A 22,166-nucleotide genomic window follows, 5' to 3' on the forward strand; every position below is an offset into this window, starting at 1 on the left:
CTGTCTTTCTGTCTCCTTTCACTTTTTAAAGGTTGCCATGTTAGAAAACATATTTTGCCCTGCCGTGCTGTTTATTGATGTGGCAAATGAAAGGTTTATGAAAATATATCTAAATCTGTCATCAGTAATCAGCAATGATCATGTCTCACCTCTAGTCTCTGTCTTAATGTCAGGTTTCCACCGTGTGTTGTAGATGTTCAGGAGGTTAACTCGACCAACAGTCTACTTCCTGTTTAGAATACCAGGACAGGGAGGATGGTGCAGGTTTAAGTTTATTAGACTGATGCATGTATACCAACAAGACAGCGTCCATCACTGTGACAACAGCGTTTGTTTTCATTCAAAGGCTTCATGGTTTTTCCTTTAATACCTGGGGGGCCGGTCTCCAGTCAAAATGCCCGGGACCATTTTTTGTCCCAGTCCAGCCCTGGTGTCAGATCTGCATGCAGTGTCAATGAGACGATCAACAACAGATCAGACAAAACACTCAGGCGGACACTCCTCTGTAGAAGGAAACATGGAAAGTGTGAGGTAATCAGTGCACAACATCACTTTGTATTTCAGGCTGTTTTTATATAGAACTTCAGCACCAATGTAAAAGTTCTGGTTTTAGGAAGATGAAGAACATTTTCAGGAAGGATGCCGTCTGCAAGCAGAGCTGCTTGAACCTCAGCGCTGAGGTCCAGACTACTTCCTGTGAAGCCACGTGATGTAAATCTGCTGCTGTAACTTCACAGTTTACTGAAGCTAAATGCAACGTTACCATATAATCTGTTTTCAACAAAGGTTTCACTCCGTCCGGTGTTGATGGAATGATTCAGGCCGTACTCGTCAGGCTTCCCGTCGACCACACGCATTTCAGTCACAAACCCCGTGACTGACAACAAGGGAAACAGCAGAAGAAAAGATGTGAAAAATACTGGATGATGATGATGGAGGATTAACCGCGGTGGCTAAACTGTTTCCTGTCTTTGTGGGCGTACTCACAGGGAAGTTTCCAGGCACGTCAGTCTTGGTGGCTAAAGTCTCCATTTTCCAACATGTATCGCTACAGGTGCAAAGACACAACATTAATCATCAGTGTAAATATTTTAATGCTGTCCAAACGGTGTTTGCTTTGTCTGTCCTCTCGCACTCACAGAGGAAACGAGGACGCCACCTTCAACCCATCTTCAGTTGGCTCAACCATGGCCGGACTTCCTGTTGGCTTTGTGACAGCAAACCACTTGAAATGAGAGCAAACTGCAGTCAAGCACCACTTACAGCAACCTGTGGACACGCAAATGGAAAGCACTGAGAATCATACAGAAGCATAAGAGCTGTTTATTGTAACACGTGTGTGTGTGTGTGTGTGTGTGTGTGTGTGTGTGTGTGTGTGCACATTAATAATACACTGATGTATGTTAGTTTGATTTATGCTATATCTGAGAAAACAACTGCAGAATTTTACATCAAAGTTTCCAAAGCTGATGTTTTGTTGTTCACTCTGTTTTATATTCATATAGTTTGTTGTTTTTAAATCAGTGGACAAAATAAATATTATCACACAAAATCCAGGGTGAAACATAACCAAATAACCTAAATGGTGAAGTCATTATAGAAGTACATGTTGCAAAGGTCAGCCTCCTGTATAGACTGCTAAACTGTCTGGGGGGGCCCTGCCTGTCCTCGTTGGATAAGCTCCACCCCTTTTCCATAAGACGGAGACATTTGTATGAAAATAGATGGGCAGTAAAATAAAAAATAAAAAATATTATGGATGACTCTGTAAATCAAAGTCCGCCTGAGGCAGAAGCAGAAACCATGAGGAGCACAGCACCACTCCCAGAAGGGCACGAAGTGAAGCCATAGCTGCTGAAGAGTGAAGACGTGATGATGGAGGAGATCACAGATGAAGATCTGCTGCCTGCTGACTCTTTATATAGAAGAGTGAGACTATCTCCCCACCAACAGCTGCACTTATACAAACCCCAGGTGCTGGGATGGCTTTGAACATGTGACATTTTCTGCAAACACATGGACAGTTTCATAACCACAAAGATTATTCCTGCAGCGGCAGAATCGTATCCACTGTGTGAGAGGTGAACGTCAGACAGTTCTTAGAAAATGTAGTTTCTCTTTAAGCTTTTAACGTCTCTTTTACCCCCATTTGTCTAAAACTACTTGACAGCCCTTCATGTCAGAGGTTTATTACCTGTGCAGGATGGAGCACATGGTCTCAGTCAGGCTGGACACGATCACTCCTACAGGAAGTAAATGTGATTTTATTTCACCTGTGAAATGATGAAAAACAGCAGAACAGCTCACGCTAACAAACGGGTGTTGAAATGTTTCATTTTCTGCTGTTTCACAGGTCAAAAAGGGCGTCGAAGCAAACTGAAGCTGAGCTGCTGCTGCTGTTGTAGTGCAGCATCTGCTGTGTGCTTCATCAGAGAACCTTCTGTACACAGCAGACAGAGGCTGCTGCCACTGAAGTCCATCTGCTAGAGAGCTTTAAACACTGGTTATTGAAGTGGCTTTGATGATACTGATACACAGTCTTTGCTGCCGTCACAGGACAGGGATCCACCAGGGAGTAGTTGTCAGGATAAAGAGCCTTCGCTTCTCTAAATATAAACTGGATACTTGTAGGAAACTTTGGGAAGCAGCATTTTTCCTCATATCGTCTAAACTGAAGTTAGCTCAGGTGCTTCTTCCATACTTGCTCTGCAGAAAGCCAAAGAGTTTGGAGCTCTGCAAACATTTGCAGCACAGCTGGATGTTTGTAACTTTGGTCACCTCTGTATCATCCCTCAGATTCTTTCTGCACAACTTTGAAACCATGACAGCACGAGTGATGCTGAGGAGACGTCCAGTTTAAACAGACCTTTATTCCTGGAACACAAACACATGAAGTGATGCTGCTAAAGAAGAACATTTAATCGCACTAATGAATCAAGCATCTGTTTGTCTGTCAGTCTGTCAACAGTTCCTCTGATCGACTTCAGACTTGGTGGGTATTTTGTTTTTGCAGCGGTCAAAGTCGATCAGCGTGTTGCTTTGTCTGCTGTAAATCTGCCTGTACAAAGGGAAACATGCATGTTTTACATGCAAACTCACAACATGGCTGCATTTTTGTGATTATGTGTATTTTATATTGATTTATTCTATTATGTTTTGTATATGAATCTTTACAAGTGTGTCGATACAAAGGCTTGATTAAAACAAAGGTCTCAGCTGTGCTGTTAGGGATGCTCTCATATTTGTTTCAAATGTAATAAATCAAAGGATTTCAGGCTTTTCATCCTTTTTATTTGTTTGGTTCTAACAGCAGCTGGATAAAAACATGCAGGTGATGAATATAATTGTGTGATATTATGAGCATTGTGAATAAAGAAAGAGCAGAGATAGTAAAAAGGAAACAGGTGATGGACGTGAGATTTTCAGAACAAAAGCTCCTCAGTGAGACGATCACCTGGACACAAGGTCAGGCAGCTGGGACTCATCTAGAGAGCAAAATGGAAAAGTGATCTGTGCAGAACATCACTGTTGATTGCAGTTATTTACATCAGACTTCTTCTCTGAGATAAGAGCACCATTTGTGGGAAAGATGACAGTATTTCCAGGCTGGATGCTGTTTGCAGGGAGAACTGAATGAAAGTCTCCTGCACCTCAGCGCTGAGGTCCACACCTGTGAACACAGATGAGGTCAATCTGCTGCAGCACGTAGAGCTTTACTGATCAGCAGGTTCAAAGGATTCAGCAGAGCGTAGAGTCAGAGCTAAATGCCACATCACCATAGAGTTTGTTAACAACAGCTTTCTTTGCCCTTTGTCTCGATGGACTGAATCAGGGATACTCGTCATACTTCACCTCAACCACGTCACTGAGAGACCCCAGCCTGACACAGCAGCAGAGATGATGAAAGCAGAAACAGCAAACAGATGCTTCAGTTGTGTTTCTCTCTGTGTGTGCGCTCACGCCCACTTGTGTGTGTGAACTTTCCACGTACCTCAGCTTGTTTCTCCAACATGAGCCATCAGGGCTGAAAAACATCACTAACACATGAATTCTTTCTCTTTTTGTTATCACCTGTGATCATGTGTCTCATGTTTCTGTCATTCACCAGTTCTTGTATAGTTACGTGTAACTAGACTTCTGTGGGACGTAAATGATTGTTTTGTATGCAGATCTGTACAAAGGATGGAAACACTTGATTACAAAGGAGATCTCAGCTGTGTTGTTATGGATGGACTTCAACGTATTTGTTAAAAAAGAGAATAAAGCAAAGTGTTTTAGCTGTTTGGGAGTTTTTGTTTGATTCGATTCAGTTTTATTTCTATGGAGTCAAATAATAAGAAAGGCTCTAGAACAGCCCTGAGTTTGTCCAGGTGACACTCCTCTGAAGAACAAAGACAAAGAGGAAGAAGGGGATTCGTTTTCAAGTCTTGTTTCTTTCAAAATAAAAGCTGAAATGTTTTGGAAGCATGATAATATTTTCAGCCAGGATGCCGTCTCCAAGGAGACCTGCACCTCAGCGCTGAGCTCCACATCACGCCCTGTGAAAGCACAGATATAAATCTGCTGCAGTGAGAAGAACTTTACCCAACACAAGTGTAGAAGTAGACATTTGACTTTACCTACAACCTGTTAACAACAAAGCTTTCATTGCCTCTGCTGTTGATGTCATGTAGGACTAATCATACTTCACATCAGCCATGCACACGTCAGAGGATCTCCAGGCTTTCAGTCGTCGTCTGTTAGTCGTAACGTATCTCCTGTTAAAGAGTTAAATGTGCGTTCTCCATCTCTGTCCTCTCACAGCTCGCCGTATACCAACTCCAGCTGTGGTAACCGTGGCTGTGCCCATCAACACGCTGAAGCTGAGACGCCACCCGTCAAAATAAAAGTCTTAGTTCTGATATTTTGTAATGAGTTTGTAGATTTCCCACAGCTGATCGTAACAGCAGGCTGCCGGTTTGGAGAAGCCAGTTCAGGAATACTGGAACAGAAGCTAAACAAAGTCCTGCTGTGAACAGCAGCAATATGGATTTTACACATCCATCCATCTTTTCAGCTCAGGGTCGTGTGTGTGTTTGCACCATGTTTACAGAAACTGGAACGTGACTCCACTTGTGGACAAAATGAGCGTCGCCAAGAGTTTGAAGGCGTTTTGGAGACTAAACATGGTGTTTTAGTGTCAGGGGTACGATTAGGTTGTTAGGTTGTTAACCTCTGCTGCCACGCTGACGGCGTATGCGGCCAAACGGAAGAAGACAGTCTATATTCTTAGCAGCATGCACAGCGTGGTTCAGACTGATAACACTACCAAAAGGAAGCCAAACACTGTCACCCTTTACAACAAAACAAAGTGTGGCGTGGATGTGATGGACCAGATGGTTCGGGAGTACACTGTCCGCAGAGGAACACGGCGCTGGCCAGTTGCCGTGTTTTATAACATGATTGACATGGCAGCACTGAATGCACATGTGCTGTATCAAGCATGCACCGGGACGAAGGAAAGACGGGTGGACTTCCTGGTGGAGCTTGCAAGAGAGTTGGCTCACTCTCATGTAGCTGCGAAGAAGGCAAGAAAAGAACAGTTGCTTTGGACACAACCCTCCACACCGAGCCCTGGAAAAAGAGCCACGTGTCAAGTCAAACACAAATGCAAGAAAAATCAGGCCACTGTGCGATGTGTTCACTGCAACAGATACACATGTGGTAAATGCAGACTACAGATACCATGGCAGTGCCAGGATTGTGAGTGATTGCTGAAAATGTTGAAATGTACTCACTCACTTTTTATTATTATTTGTAAATATGTGTACAAATGGTTGGTTTTTTGTACTGTTTTCATCAATAAATCTCAGCAACAAAGGACATACACCCATGTGTGTTGATTTCTCCCTAAGATGGCAAACTGAAACACTCCAAGTTGGTGACTTTTGGAGATTTATTTCCCTGGATGATTGAGAATGCATCAAGATGAAGCACAAAAGCAAGTTCACAGCTTTTAGCAGCTCCCCCACCCCCTCAATCACACACCCCCACTCCCCTCCCTCCAGAATTCCCAGGTAACAACCTAATATACATATGAATGACTAGCCAATTTAGCTTCCACTTGGCTGAAGCTAAAGCTTAGCTAAAAGCCATTTGGCTGCTCTCCGGGTTTTAAAGGTAGAAAGGTAGAAGCCTGGGACTCCTAGTGTTAAGAGTGATGGTGATGCATGGAAAAAACCACCTGGTCTCCTTACATACACCTCCCTCAGCCACTCTTTCATCATTTCCTCATCCATCCAGCCCTTTTCATTTGCCTTAATGATGATTCCTGCTGGAAACTTCTCTTTAGGCAAAGTCTTTCGCTTAAAAATCACCATAGGCGGCAGTTTCTGTCCATTAGCATGGCAGCAAAGCACAACAGTAAAAGAAGACTTTTCATACCCCGTTGTGCGTATCGCTACCGTGCTGGTCCCCTTCTTCTCCACAGTGTGACTCACCGGGATGTCAAAAGTGAGCGGGACCTCGTCCATGTTTGTGATGTGGCTGGGCTGGATGTGTTTGTCGGCGATGTGTTTGCTGCAGTAGGAGCGGAAGATGGCCAGCTTTTCCTTATAATCCGCTGGAAGTTGCTGCGCTACCGTAGTCCTGGTCCGGATGGAAAAATGGCACCGTTTCATAAAACGAAAGCACCAAGACGGGCCTCCTTGGAAATGTTCAATGTTCATCTCTTCAGCTAGTGAAACTGCTTTTAGCCGAATGGTGACCGTCGAAACGCTTCTCCCGCTCGTTCTTTGCTCGATGATCCACCGCTCGAGTCTTTCCTCCAACTCGGGCCACCTCGCCTTATGTCCGCGGAAACTCAGCTGCGTTTTCTTGACCTGCCGGAGCTTGTTTTCTAGCTTCCTCCATTTGCAAACCATCGATTCGTTAATCTTAAATTCTCTCGCTGCTGCTCGATTTCCATGTTCCTCCGCGTAGCTGATGGCCTTCAGTTTAAACTGTGCTTCGTAAGCGTGTCTCTTTGCCATTTTCAGGGTTGTTAAAACAACGATGTCCTGCATAACGCAGATACCTGTTCTTTTATACAGGTATGTGCGATAAAGTCAACGCACACACTTCACTCTTTAGCGTTCTCATGGTGTTCTCTACTACGTCCTCATTACAACACACAGGGCGCACTGCGCTATAGGGCGCGCCGTACTTTTTGAAGAAAATCTAAGACTTTTAAGTGCGCCTTATGGTCGTGAAAATACGGTATACATTTACATACAGTGACTTGTCTTTGTAACCAAAGGGGGTTGCAAGGGGAGGTGTCTTGTAAACTATTGTTTGATGTTTGTCAATAAAAGGCAGCGAGAGGAGGCCATCATCGGGGTCATTGTCGTGCTAGACACAGATGAGAGGCCTCCCTTGCGCAAGTAATCGATCGATCGACTGTCTTGTTTTCTTCATGATGAATAAGTCTCTAGAATTAGCGGGGCTTGTGGAAACAAAGACCCAACAGAAAACTTTAACCTTGTAGACTTCATTATGTTCCAGCTGCTCTACAGACGCTGTGACCTCGAACTTAAGCAGGTCGTAAAGTATGTGCAGCTCAATAACTTCATAATCAGACCCTGTGGTATTTAGGCAGCAGAACAACTAAGAATAACAACTACAAAGAATGTTTTTAGGTTTCTGTTGTACTGCAAGGTTCTGTACAGGAGAACCAAACCAAGAGCAAATATTACGTCTCATTTACACCTGAGCACGAAGAGCCATCAACATTTAGCAAATTGAATCATCTTTGTTTAGATGCAAGAAGAATCATATAGAAATGAAAAAGTAGAAATAGAAATCCAGAGCAAAGATATCCTCTAATTCAGCGTAGCACATGTGCAGCTGCTGCGATTCACGTAAGCATTCGGCTCGTCGCTGTTGCAGATTTTTCTCTCGCTGTTCTGGCTCACAGCGCTGCAAACACAAAAATAAATATCCCCAAAGGTGTGAAAGGGAGCTAATTAGTAAGAGTATTGTTACTCTCCGCAGGAGTAGTCCAGCAGTAGAAATCAGTCCAATAACAAGGTGTGTAACATCTAGCAGGGTGACAGAAAAACCCAGGGTAACTTCTAAGGACCTCAACGTCTCTCTCACATTGTGTTTTTTAAACATGCTTCCATTTGTCACTTCAGTCTTTACTCTGAAATACAGGAAGAGAAATCATGGCTGAAACAATTTCTCATGAAACCAGGGGTGTGGTCCAACAGTCAGTTTGGTGAGGAAGGTTCCTAACTGAGAGAAGTGACCCAGAAGTATCTGTGTAGCAGCCACAATGAATCCAGATCATGAGCTTTATTAACTGATCAAAGTCTCTTCTTTCATCTTCTGTATCATTTAGTTTGCATTGGTAATGCCCATTATTGTAATGCTTTTTTAAGATGAGCAAAACTTTATTTCACTTTGGGTTAGCTGGGATAAGTGATGGATGGAGGGAATTTTACTTCAGCCACAGAAATCCTAAACAGGAAGGAGGAGCAGAGTTACAGTGGATCACTATCCAGCAGGGAAACAAGGTTTATTTCAATTTCTTGGCCATGAGTGAGATTTACTGAGTGGGCAAATTAGGGAGACGACACCATCAGATTCCGAGCCCTCCATGTGTTAATCAAGAGACGGCTGCTGTGCTACATCCATAAATAATGAATAAATTAGGAGCTAAAGATGAAAGGACAGTTTATTTGTACCATCTTCACGTGAACACATTCAAGAACATCACAGATGAAGAAACATTAAAAACTTCCACACTACATAAAGCAAGAAAAATAGTTTTTCTTTCAGGTGGTTTCAGAAAAACAGAAACATCAAACATCTCCAAGACTCTCTTTGAAAGAACTAAAAACCTTTGTTCTCATGGTCCAATCATGAGTGAACTCCCCGATGAAGCCTTGTGTGCTAAAACATGTCAGAGTTTTAAAGGTTAAACATGAGTTTCCAAAACGTTTTGCTGGAGAACAATGAACTATTTGACTGAGTTTCAATCATTTACAGACGAGCAAAACCAGGACAGAGAAAAAAGGACAAAACTGACTCAGTAAAACAACAGAAAAGAAGATCCCATGTAGATCTGTATTATGTAGAAGTTCAGCCCAGCAACCAGTTCAGTTCAACACAAGTTTAAATGATTCTATCTGAACTCTGTGGAGCCTGATCTCAAGCTTTTTGAGTCTGACACAGAAACCAGAGGATCTTTCTGTGTCTTCAGATTCACTGTGATCCAGTGATGGGAGTGATTTCAGCCCTGAGTGATCGCGCTGATGTTTGCACAGAGCAGACAATGAGGTGAATGTTTGGGCACATTGGTAACAGTGAAACAGTTTATTAGTAACGTGGGATCGTTTGTGTGCAGAGTATGAACTGAGATTCCTGAAGCTCTTGTCACACTGGTCACAGCTGTAGTTTCCTTCCATGTGTGCACGTTCATGAATGTTACGACTATGAGACTGTGAGAAGCTTCTCTCACAGTGTCTGCACTTGTGTGGTTTCTCTCCTGTGTGGACTCCTTTGTGTGTTTTAAGCTGACCTGCAGTGGTGAAGGATGACCCACACTGATCACAGAGGTGCTTTTTAACCCCACTGTGAATCAGTTCATGTTGTTTTAACTCACTTGGTGTGGTGAAGCTTCTCCCACATTCTTTGCAGTATTTCAGTTTGTCTCCAGTGTGTCTACGTTGATGTACTTTTAGGGTCTTTTGCTGACTGAAAGTTTTTCCACAGAGGTCACAATGAAAGTCTTTCCCACCACCACAGTGATGACAGGGTTGAGAACTGGATCCATCTGTGTCGCTCTGCTTCTAAACAAAGACACAAAGACAGTGTAAGTCAGTCCTTCAACATTTGTATCCTGAACGTCGCCTGAAATAAAGAGCATCTCTGCAGACGTCCAACTACATTTGACTGTTTCAGTTAACACACTCAGTTTACTGGGCTGCAATAACTACAATACTACCACCATAATACTACAGTAATACTAAAATCATAACTGAAAGGAAAATCTGAATAATCACTCAGAGCTGCTTTTCCATGCAGTAGAATTGCTAACATGCTAACACAGTTTAATGAGCAGAGTTGTTCCAAACAGTCAGGCTAAAATGACAAGATAACAATATAAATACATACCTCACAGTAGCTGCACTTGTAGAGTCTCTTTCTGGTGTGGATCTGTTGGTGTCGTCTCAGGTGATGTGGAGATTTAAAAGTCTTCTCAAACAGGTCACATTGATAAGGTCTCTCCTCAGTGTGGGTAAACATGTGTTGTTGTAAGTGTGCGTCTGTTGTAAACTCTTTGCCACACTGTTCACAGCAGTACACATCATGTCTGGTGTGAATGCGTAGGTGTGTATTTCGGCTCCCTCTCTGGCTGAAAGTTTTTCCACAGATGTCACAGCTGTATGCCTTAATTCCAGAGTGGGTAACTAGATGACTCTGTAAGCTGCTACTGCGAGTAAAAGCTCTGCCACACTGATCACAGCTGTACGCTTTAACTCCACTGTGGATGAGCTGGTGTCTTTTTAGGGAATCCTTCAAGGAAAAAGACTTTCCACACAAGTCACAGCTGAACGGTCTCTCTCCAGTGTGGATGACCTGATGATGTTTTAGTGAAGCCTTCAGAGTAAACTCCATCCCACACTCATCACAGCTGTATGCCTTAATTCCAGAGTGGGTAACTAGATGACTCTGTAAGCCGCTACTGTGAGTAAAAGCTCTGCCACACTGATCACAGCTGTATGCCTTAATTCCAGAGTGGGTAACTAGATGACTCTGTAAGTGGCTACTGCGAGTAAAAGCTCTGCCACACTGATCACAGCTGTACGCTTTAACTCCACTGTGGATGAGTTGGTGTCTTTTTAGGGAACCCTTCAAGGAAAAAGAATTTCCACACAAGTCACAGCTGAACGGTCTCTCTCCAGTGTGGATGACCTGATGCTGTTTTAGTGAAGCCTTCCCAGTAAAACCCTTCCCACACTCGTCACAGCTGTATGGCTTAATTCCAGAGTGGGTAACTAGATGACTCTGTAAGCTGCTACTTTGAGTAAAAGCTCTGCCACACTGATCACAGCTGTACGCTTTAACTCCACTGTGGATGATTTGGTGTTGTTTTAGGCAACGCATCAAGGAAAAAGACTTTCCACACAAGTCACAGCTGAACGGTCTCTCTCCAGTGTGGATGACCTGATGCTGTTTTAGTTTAGCCCTCACAGTAAAACCCTTCCCACACTCGTCACAGGGGTGTTTTTTCTCTCCCTTTCTTCTGTGAGGTTTGTCGGCCTCCTGAGAGCGCTGACTTCTGGCTCCATGTTGGTCCTGCAGTGACAGAGATACAAACAGAGGCAGTGAGTGAAATGCAGTCGTGGAACAAACTCAACCTTCAAACTCCATTAACACTAGTTTTAAACCTGAAGGTGGAGCGTGGCACCAAACACCTTAAAGGTCTCTTATCCCCACCTGCTGGTAGTTCTAACACATTACATCCAACCTGCTGTTAAAGATAATTCATGACTGTTCAAACACTAAAATCATGCCCACACACACACACACACACACACACACACACTTTTATAATTTAGATTATTTTGTTGTTTCCTATTACATATTTCTATAATTTGTATAGATTTATACAGAATTATTCAGTGATAATAAATCCTATGTTTGTTTATTCTAAAGGAACCCCGTTAGCTTCCACAACAGATGTTGCTCGTCTTCCGTCAAATACTCACATAAAATATTACACAATAAAGTGGATTCAAGATATCCACATAATTTCACTCTTACATCCACAGTGAGGTTTCACAATTGTTAAAATATAAGCAATCAATAATAATAATAATAATAATATCAATAACATTGAGGCACATTACACAAGTTTCAAAAACAAATCATGTCTTACAATATTTACAACAACTAAAAGCTCTGTAAATCGGCTTTTAAGTGTTCATTGAAGTTTTGAATAATTCTCTAATTTTTTAAGGCAACTTATTCCACTTAAAAGTTGCTCTAAATGTAACAGTTTTACAAAACGTTACTTTTAACTCGAGCATTTACTAAATTGCAGCTTGTTGAAAACTGTGTAATATGATGATGTATTTCATCTGGATACTGCAGCTGAGCAGAATAAATGTCAGGGTCCTGGGACTGGGCGACCCAGGATCCCTGAGCAGTCATGTATTATATTATTATTATTATTATTGTTGTGTATTTTGGTGTTGCTCCCCCTTCCCTGTGCTTGTGTATATGTGTGTGTGGGTGGCTGAGCACTTGTTTATAGGCGGCGTCAGGCCTGGAGGGTGTGGCCCTGCAAGGGGACTGGCCACACCCGAAGCCACACACCTGCTGCTGATCAGGCCTCGTCGGGGGAGCTACTTAGGAGAGAGTTGGAGCTCCCACCGACGCGGGATCATTTCCTTGAGACTCCACGAGGAGCGTGGAAGGCACGAAGAGCAGCGAGCACCGGGGGGTGCTGACACGGGAGCGGAGAGCACAGAGACACGAACTATTCACGCAGAGACACGACACGGGAGTCTGGGAGAACACGGGGATTTATTGTTGTTTTTGTTCCACTCTGTAAATAAACACACTGTTTATACATAGAGCACCGCGCCTGGGTCCTCCTTTCCCCACATCCCCACGGTCTGCCAGCGAGACCGTGACAGAATGATCCCTCCTCTAATGGACCCAGCGGTCTCCGAGGAGAGGCTCAGGAGGGAAGTTATGGACGAAGTGTACCACCTATGTGAGGTGTGGTGGGAGAAGCCAGCGGAAGGTTTGCGTCGCGCCGTGGAGAGGCGGCTGCAGGAGATGCTTTTTAAATTCCCCTGGCTGGTGGACTCCCTTAATGCAGTGGTCCTGGACTTCCTACTTTCCACCCTCCACCTCCACTCTCCTCCTCAGGCTGCCCACCAGCTCGGACAGCTGGTGGATTCACTGCCTGAGACGCCGGCCCCGACGCCGACACGGAAACGACGTTCGCGCCGCCAGCGTTCCTCACCGCAGCTAGATCCACAGACATCTCAACAGCCGGCTGTGGTGAGTCATATGGACAATTCAGCCGGTAGCCAAAGCGCGGCCCAGCTGGTCGCTGTACCTGCTGAATCATCCCCCGCGACATCTACCTCACCGCTTACAGTTTCATCCTGTTCACCATCCACATCACCCGCTCAGCCATCTTCTCCACCAGCAGCAGCCTCCATTCCACTGCCCACTCCAGCGGCCTTGTCCGGAGAGAGCGACCTCACACGCGTCCAACGCCTGATGGACTGGGTAACTCACACCACCAACACAAGGGCAAGAGTGGTGGGATTAAACGCCATCGAGGCAATCCTGGAGGGAGACCCCTACCTCGGCCAGCTCAAGGGAGTTTCCGCCTGCCTTTGCACCCTGCATAAAGCCCGGGGGGTAGTGCAAGCTCGGGAAACCTCAGACTTCGTCCAGCTGCAGCAGGAGCTCAGCGAGCCGGAGGAGCTCAGCGAGCCGGAGGAGCCCGCATCGCCAGCTGTGGAGCTCAGCATGCCCGAGCAGGAGCTCAGCGAGCCGGAGGAGCCCGCACCGCCAGCTGAGGAGCTCAGCGAGCCGGAGGAGCCCGCACCGCCAGCTGAGGAGCTCAGCGAGTCGGAGGAGCTCAGCATGCCCGAGCGGGAGCTCAGCGAGCCGGAGGAGCTCAGCATGCCTGAGCGGGAGCTCAGCGAGCCGGAGGAGCCCGCACCGCCAGCTGAGGAGCTCAGCGAGCCGGAGGAGCTCGGCATGCCCAAGCAGGAGCTCAGTGAGCCGGAGGAGCCCGCATCGCCAGCTGTGGAGCTCAGCATGCCCGAGCAGGAGCTCGGCAAGCCGGAGGAGCCCGCTCTGCCAGCTGAGGAGCTCAGCGAGCCGGAGGAGGAGCTCTCGCTGCCGGCCGAGGAGGAGCTCTCGCTGCCGGCCGAGGAGGGTCTCGGCCGGAGGTCAGCGGACCGGAGGGACCTCCACGTCTAGCGCGGCCTCCTCGCCGTCCACGTCCGGTGCGTCCACGTCAGCGATCGGCGCGTTATGGACCTGTTGCCACGCCTCGCTGTTGCTCACCGGAGCAGCGACGTTGCAATCGGACCCGTGGCAGGCCGCCGGAGGGGCAGCGCCGCCGCCACCGGACCCGTGGCAGGCCACCGGAACCGTTCCACCGCCACCGGACCCGTGGCAGGCCGCCGGAGGAGCAGCGCCGCCGCCACCGGACCCGTGGCAGGCCACCAGAACCGTTCTGCCGCCACCGGACCCGTGGCTGGCCGCCGGAGGAGCAGCACCGCCGCCACCGGACCCGTGGCAGGCCACCGGAACCGTTCCACCGCCACCGGACCCGTGGCAGGCCGCCGGAGGAGCGGCGCCGCCGCCACCGGACCCGTGGCAGGCCACCAGAACCGTTCCGCCGCCACCGGACCCGTGGCAGGCCACCAGAACCATTCTGCCGCCACCGGACCCGTGGCTGGCCGCCGGAGGAGCAGCGCCGCCGCCACCGGACCCGTGGCAGGCCCCCTGAACTGTTTTGCTGCTGCCGCCGGACCCGGGGCCGTCCGCCGGAGCTGCTACGTCGCCGCCGTTGGGCTCGAGGTAGGCCCCCTGAACTCTCTTGTTGTGTTGATGGGCCGCCTGTGACTGTTTGTGGCGTCTTTTCGTTTTCTTTTTGCACCGCTGCGGGATGCGCGGCCTGACTCTGAGACTGTGGACTGGGTCGGTTTGTGGTTTTGTTGTTTTTGCTTGTTTTGGTTTGACATTAGTGATGTTTGTACTTTCAGCGTTAACTTGGTTTTAAAGCCTTTAAAATATACGCCGTTCAATAGTCGACCTTAATCTCACAGAGAATGTGATGATTTTGTGGATAATTAAAGTCAGTCATATATCCACAAACACAACAAGCTGAAAGTCAGTGATGCTGCTCGGTTTGCAGTCCTGAACATCACGGCACAAGCAGGATCCACTGCACTGTTAATGTTAGCTGTGTTATATTGCTGCCTCTGTTCGGTGGTGTCGAGCCAAACGCACTTTAACGTGTGTTTGAACGAGCTGACGGTTCACTCGTTAAGCTGAAAGAAAGATGCTTTAATCACAGCAGTCACACATGTGTCCACTGCACCATCTGGAACTCTTCTTGTTTACACTCGTAATAACACAAACACTAAATCCTGCTTCTCTGGTGCTGTTGTGTAGCAGTGTGTACACCTGAGACTGTCACCTGTCTGTCTGTCCTGCACTCTCTCTCTGTTTCTTTCTCTCTGATTGTGGAATAAAAGTATGAACATGTGTTTATAAGTTACACTTGTGTTTGAATCCTGCAGCTTATCACACATTTGATTTCCATGTGTGACGACTGCAAGTGTCCAGAGTGAGGACAGACTGAGGGACCCACTGCTGCACATCATCTGTGAGGCTTTGCAGCCCTGATGATCCACCAGGACAAACTCAGCAGTGTGTGAGGAAGAGGAGGAGGAAGAGCCAGCAGCAGCTGACAGATGGAGAGAATAGACAGACTGTTCCCTGTTTGTGAAGGACTGCTAGGAAAGTTTAACATAACTGTCTGTGCTGAATCAGTCTTATTAGGTAATGTTCAAATAATGTGATCATCCCAGTGTTTTCAGTGTGGGAGAAAGTACTCAGGGCCTTCAAGTTACACACTATGAAAGGCAGCAACAAGTTTAATGTTCAGAAACCTAAAGTCTGTATCAGCAGCAGAATGGAGCTAAAAATAAATGTTGGTTTCAGTTCTATGAAGCTTTGAGTATTTTGGATCAGTAGCTGCTGTGTTTGTTGCATCATATTGCTGTAACTGTTTATATGCTTTATATATTCTGAGCTAAGTTGATCTATAGTGTTACATCATATTCTATAAGGATGTTATGTGTTTGTAGACTTTCTGCCCAGTTTGACCCATTTAGCAGAAGTCAGCCTGTTTAAGGCTCTGATATCTATTCTGTGTGACTTACAGCAGTTATGACATGGTCTGATTTTCTCACCCAATAAAGGAATATTTCATATATCAGTCTACTCTTCATTCTATCAGACACAGTTATCACAGCTCCTACATTTGCTTTTACACATATATGTAAGCATTGAGCCAAATTTAGTAATGCCAACAATATAATAACTATAATATTGGCCATATTATATTTACATTACCACAGTGAGATGACTTTAGTCTCATGAACAACATCAGCTAATTGTTATTTACAGCTAATCTTAAACGACTGTTCAGCACAGAAATGAAGCCCAACAATCATGTTTCACAGTCCTGTGGTCTCAGCCTCAGATACTCATCAAATCACACAGAGCTCATGTAGAAACAAATGAACTAAATATGTTCTCCTTCATTTCTGTCAAACAAAGCTGTATGAAACGTTTCCAGCTGTTAGTATCATGGTTGCTAGGCAACCTGGGCAGCGCGACGGAGGTTAGACGCCCCATTTCACGAGCCTACGAGCCTCGCACTTCGGCCTTAGCGGTCTTTGAGTACGCGGCCCTTGAGGACTTTAAAGCTGCAGAACCTGAATCGGGATACAGCCATGATGATCTCCAGCCTCGTGCTCGCCAACATTCTCACCCGAGTTAAGAAGACGATCACTGAAATGGTCTCAGCAGGTCCTTTGATGACAGCAATGAAATGCAGCGGTAAGGCTTTTTCGGGATTAAGTTCGTTTTCATGGCAAAGAAGGACGATGCAGTTCATCTGATCACTCCTCATAACATTCTGGAGTGCAGGCAAAATGCTATTATAAAAACTTAAGCAGCAACTTCTCCAGGTTCCAATATTTATGCAATTCTCAAACCTTTTGGCCACGACTGTATAACCTCTTCTGAAGTTTAGTGGATATTATACATGGTTATGCTCAGGATGTGTCGGCCAGTTTCCACTGGAAACGCCTTTTGGTTAAACTGTCAGCGAGCAATTTGCATTTGCACTGTTACATTTTTATATAACTTTAATGCACATAAACAACAGCTGCTTGTTTCAGTGAAAATACATTGATGGGTTTTTAATAAAGTTGTGCAGCTGTAAAGTATTTTGTCTGGTGTCAATTCTATCGTCAGCTACATCGTTATGGCAAATGTTCAAATGTATATGGTGATAAATATCTTTGGTCATATGGTCCTGCTCTGTCTGTCACCTTCTGTGTTGAGCTCATTGTTTCCTCTGTAGTGGCTGAGCTGAGTCCAAGTAGCTGAAAATGTTCCTCTGCTGCTCCGTCAGACTCTCCTCCTCCTGCTGATCAGCTGGGACACAAAACAGATCTTTGTTAGGCTCCACACTGCACTGAAGAGTCAAAGTGTCTCATATGTTCATCTGACAAGTAAAAGAACACATTTTTGTTTCCCGAGGTGGGCAACTTGTTGGAAACAAACACAAAAGGTTTGAGCACTGATACCTGCCATTGCTGCCATTGAAAGATGCAACGCCAGCAATGTGGATTGTCAAGACTCAAACCAATCATCAAGCAAAGACAACAGGGATCATTTGTTTCTGTTTATTTAGCATTCACAGCATTTGTAGTTGCCTTCTGTGCAGGGGAAGTCCACGCACACTGTGTGGTACCGCCATCCGCAGAAGGTGCATTCAACCTCTGTAAGAGAAACGAGATTGTCTGAGACTGAAATGATATTCACTAAAGAAGTGGTGATTTGTAAAACTTCAAGTGTATGATAAGGTGAAAACAAATACACAACTGCATGTCATGTAGTTGAAGGTTTTTTTTCTTTTGGAAGACCGGAAAACACTGAAAGTTACAAATTAGTCCTTTATTTATCCAGGTAAAAAAAAATCTCATTGAGATTAAAAATCTCATTTCCAAGAGAGACCTGGCGTCATGGCAACACAAGTCACATACCACACAGGTATATAACATTTAAAACAAACACAATATCCCAACATGTGTAACAAATGTATTGTGCTTGAAACAAATTCAGAATAGGTGATAAAGCAGCTGCACATGTGTGTCACGAGTAAATCTGGCTGTATAACAAACAGAAACAAGTGATGCTGCTGTCTTTGCTCAATGGTTGGTTTGAGTCTTGACAATCCACATTGCTGCCATCTTTCAATATGTTGAATGCACCAGTGTAAGTGCAGCCACTCAGACTCAATGTGTTCATAGAAACAGGTGCAGATGTGTCACGAGTTCATCCAGCAGTAGCTATGGCACTTGGCCACAGGGGGCAGCAGTGGACTGACCTGCATTCGAGACTGCTCCAGCTGCTCTGTGACAGTCAGTAGATCTGCTACAAATTGCAGATCATATGCAAGTTTTGGAAATGACATTATAAATATTCCTAACTTAGCCACGGCAGCATTGTTGATGTATTACCTATATACTACAAATTATTCCACCTGCTGAAAAGTGGATCTAATGTGGGCGGACTCACACTTAGCAAATAAACCTGTGATGTGAGAATGTAATCAAACTGTTGATCAGAGGCAAAGTAATTTAAAGTTTATGATGCTATCGTCTAATGTTAGCTGACATGATGTTAGCTTGTAAACTTATGTTGTTGTCTGGGTCTCATGTCTGATCTGATGATAATAACTGTGACAACACAGAGATTAAATAAAGGACGTTGGTGGGACTTCTTATGTTAGAACTATAACTTCAGTTAAGGAGTGAGACGTAAGGTGACAAGGAGAATGAAGAGAATGAGAAAGAAGTAACTGGGAAGAGAAAATGAAAACAAAAATTTGAAATGATCAAATTTGTGTTAACAGATGATGGTGATTTTAGAAATTCAAGTAATTTAAAGGTTTTATCCTATTTGTTGTTGTTTTTTTCATATTCTTCTATTTGCAAGAGGTTATTAATAAAACAGGTTCTCTTTCTGGTTTCTCTTTTTGGACGCACTCTCTACAGCTTATCACATCCAAAATGGCGGATGTCAAGTACAAAACCTCGACAGAAACAATCAGCAAGAATTTTAGCATCAGTCCAAAATAAAACTGTCCAACTACAGAGTTTTAAAATCCAACTAAACTATGAGCAGAGATCTTTTACAAATAGGCTATTGATGAGATGACAGTGGTAACAAAAACGTACACATCCGCGCACACAGACAAAATGGCGGGAGAGCGTTTAACGGTCGACCTCATGAGTCCGTTACCGTGAACTATGGAGCGGCAGATTTGTGCTGGAACTGAGCTGCACACACCTGATGTTAGCCAGGAAACATTACACACTGCTAACGTTACCTTCACACGGAGCTCCACACGGAGACGATCAGCGTCAGGCACAAACACCAAGTTCAGAAAAGAGGAACTTTGAGCAGGAAGGAAAGAGTCAGAGCGGCGTTTGAGGACACGTTTACAACCACGAACATCAGAATCTGTCTGTGCTGCATTCAAGTGCAACTTGGAAACTCACTAATCTCTGTCATGTTGTCCAAAGATGATTTATTTCTGCTGGTTTTCCTGTTTGAAACACAAACATGTGTCAGCACTTTGTTGTTCTTCACCCTGCAGCATTTGAATATTTCAGGAGTAAACTGATCATAAATTCATGAAGTCATGAATGAAAGTGCAGACTGAGAGTGGATCACATGATGTTTGAGGTGTGTCATGTGACATGTTCAGTATTGTCACACATGTCTAGATTGTCCCTGATATCATAACTGCTCAAACACTGATGATTATATTTGAAGAATTATTCCTGATGGCAGCAAAGTTTGAATGGAGCTCTCTGTCTGTGCTGATTTGTCGCCCTCTGGAGGTCAAAGCACAAACTGCATGATGTCACTGTAACCACCACGGTGACAGGAAGTGTTTTTAAATGATGAAATATGTCAGTGATGCTGATAGTGTGTTCATCACAGACGTTCAGGCTTCGTGTTGACATGAATCAAAGTTAATGTCATTATGGACCAAGGACAGTACTCTGGGTCTCCTGCAGAACAACTCGAGCTGTGATACCTGAATGAAGAGCCTCTGCTGCTTTAAAGAAGGAGGCTCGAGGCAGAGGTGAGGTGCAGACCAACCAGCTTTTATTCAGCAACTTTAACAGAAGGATCAGAAAAATAAAACTATACAGCACAGTGATGCTGACTGAAGCCACAGCATTAAACTAAACAAGCATCTGATCATCTTTAACAACATCTAATAAATAATGACAACTATTTACTCCTGTATTTCCTACAATAAAGCCTGTTCAGATATTTGTTGCTGATGGAAATGTAAAAGGCTCCCAGGAACCAAAGGACAAAAACAGAGGCAACAGTCACAGCTGCAAAGGATCCCCTAACACATAAACTGGTTCGAAGATATTTTCTAGCTCTGCAGAGGAGCTTGATTGCACGGACAGTAAAAAGTGGATTCAATAACAGCAGCGAGCGCTGAGTGATATAACGGTGCTGCGAGCAGCAGTGCAAAGGCTCACACAGAGACAGCAGCTACACTGTGTGTGGATGTGATCCACAGTCACAGCTGTGGGTTTCAGTCAGTGTGTCTCTGACTTCATGGTCACATTTCAAAGCTTATTGCAGCCAGAAGATGTTCAAGTAAAAGATTTATTGCTGTACTCGTCTACCAGGATAACAGGAGGTTCATAAAGCTGTGTAATACTTCAGCTTTACATCATGGAGTAGTAGTTGTGTCCCTTTGTGTTTATTAGTGTGTTCACACGTCTACTTTAACTTCACTCTGTAATGAAAGGATTCAAATCACTGATAAATACATACATGCTGACTCTGAGTCTCAGTGAAGGAGGAAAGGATGGATGAAGGCAGCCTAGTGTGGGTCATGTGTGTCCAGCAGTCATCCAGGGCCTGGATCCATCTGTAACAGGAAGACAAAGTCCAGCCTGTAATCATCCTATCAGGCACAGCGTTTCCATCCAGCATCCTGACGACGCTAACAACCCGTCAAACGTCTCCTCTGGTCCACAGAAGTCACACTTCCTGTGTCATGTTTACCTTTTTAAGTGTGCTATTCAAGCCTGTGTGACCAACTCTGACTCTCCAGATTCCATCCTGGTCTCTGCTGCAGCTTCTTCTACACGACTGTTTTCTGTATAATAATATCTGCCTTTCCCGTCTCTGTCCCAGTGTGCCTGCCACTCGTCCTTCATCTTTACCTTCATTATACTCTTCACCTCACTTTCACTCTATTTTATAGTCAAACCTGCACGACTTCTTCTTGCTGCACCTTTTTAAACTTATCGTCCTGTTCATTGCATCAACACCGATATTCACAGGGAGCCATAAGAAATCCACTTCTATCCCTCTGTGTTTGATTCTATACAGTAAATGAAGTATATCAAAAACAATATGTTGCCTAGAGTCTGAAGACATATCACCTGTGCTCACTAGCACGCTGCTAGAGTCCCAGCAAACCACATACCTGCATATTAGTGCGTCCTCCACCCAGTTCAAGCCAGTAACATCACTACCAGCTCCCAGTATAAACTGCCACATCATCTGTAATTCTTTTACTCATCACCAAACTTATTTGTGGGAGAACAAATGCAGCAACCGTTCTTTTATCTGACAGTGTTGACGCATCAGTAAATATCCTCACATGACCTGAGGACTTTCCCACTATATGAACCTGCTTTTAGTCGCCCCTCCTCCCTCGCCACAAGCTGCCTTTACAACATAACTTATAAAAAACAACTTTATTGACAATCAGCAATAACAATTACAGACAGTCTAGAAGAAGAATCACATGATCAAGGAGCAGAAGTTTATGGTTTTAATAGCTTTTACATTTTGGGAAAGTTTTAAAAACATTGTTTGGTTTTCTTTCTAAAGCGTTGAAAGGACGGCTTTGCATCAGAACAGTAAGATCAGCAAATGAATCCATTAAAGTTCTTTTGCCTTGTTTGCAAAAGAAGCCAAACAACATTTGTGTTACAAAGAGAGACTTCAGAACAGATCAAAGATCACAAACATCAGGCACTGATGGAAACAGCCAAAGACAGAAACAGAGGCACCAGCAGGTGAAGGAGGCCTGTTGTAGAAATGACTCTGAGTGCTCAGGTAGAAACGCATGAAGAACCAGTGCGTCTAATATTTGGAGACCAATCTGTGTTTGAGCGTCCTGGATGAAACACAGATCATGTTGCAGAGCGAGGACGTCGTCTTTCCTCCCGAGTGTGTAACTACAGGACGTGTGCAGCAGGTTTAATCGTCCTCCTGACAGTTACTGATGAACGAGTCCTTCA

The 22,166-nt window shown here is 44.8% G+C and overlaps 3 long non-coding RNA genes and 1 pseudogene across 3 annotated transcripts; 1 reads left to right on the forward strand and 3 right to left on the reverse strand.

Annotated features, from left to right (window-relative positions):
- Positions 1 to 381: 381 nt before the first annotated feature.
- On the reverse strand, positions 382 to 1,229 carry LOC146577163 (uncharacterized). Its single transcript, XR_014891629.1, has 4 exons — positions 1,140 to 1,229; positions 988 to 1,048; positions 764 to 877; positions 382 to 503 (listed from the first exon to the last, which is right to left on the reverse strand). It is a non-coding gene; the product is annotated as an uncharacterized LOC146577163 (long non-coding RNA).
- Positions 1,230 to 9,708: 8,479 nt separating this feature from the next.
- Positions 9,709 to 10,209, reverse strand: LOC146577164 (uncharacterized). The gene is made up of 2 exons (XR_014889170.1): positions 10,138 to 10,209; positions 9,709 to 9,812 (listed from the first exon to the last, which is right to left on the reverse strand). It is a non-coding gene; the product is annotated as an uncharacterized LOC146577164 (long non-coding RNA).
- Positions 10,210 to 10,965: 756 nt separating this feature from the next.
- Positions 10,966 to 19,336, reverse strand: LOC146577165 (uncharacterized). The gene is made up of 3 exons (XR_014889169.1): positions 19,202 to 19,336; positions 17,136 to 17,241; positions 10,966 to 11,322 (listed from the first exon to the last, which is right to left on the reverse strand). It is a non-coding gene; the product is annotated as an uncharacterized LOC146577165 (long non-coding RNA).
- On the forward strand, positions 12,667 to 16,642 carry LOC146577166 (uncharacterized; annotated as a pseudogene).
- Positions 19,337 to 22,166: the final 2,830 nt, after the last annotated feature.

Source organism: Mchenga conophoros, linkage group LG3 (genome assembly GCF_057382185.1).
Source record: "Mchenga conophoros isolate Kocher_MC1m ecotype Shallow Benthic linkage group LG3, M_conophoros_male_GT1.1, whole genome shotgun sequence".
In the NCBI taxonomy this organism is placed as follows: Eukaryota; Metazoa; Chordata; class Actinopteri; order Cichliformes; family Cichlidae; genus Mchenga; species Mchenga conophoros.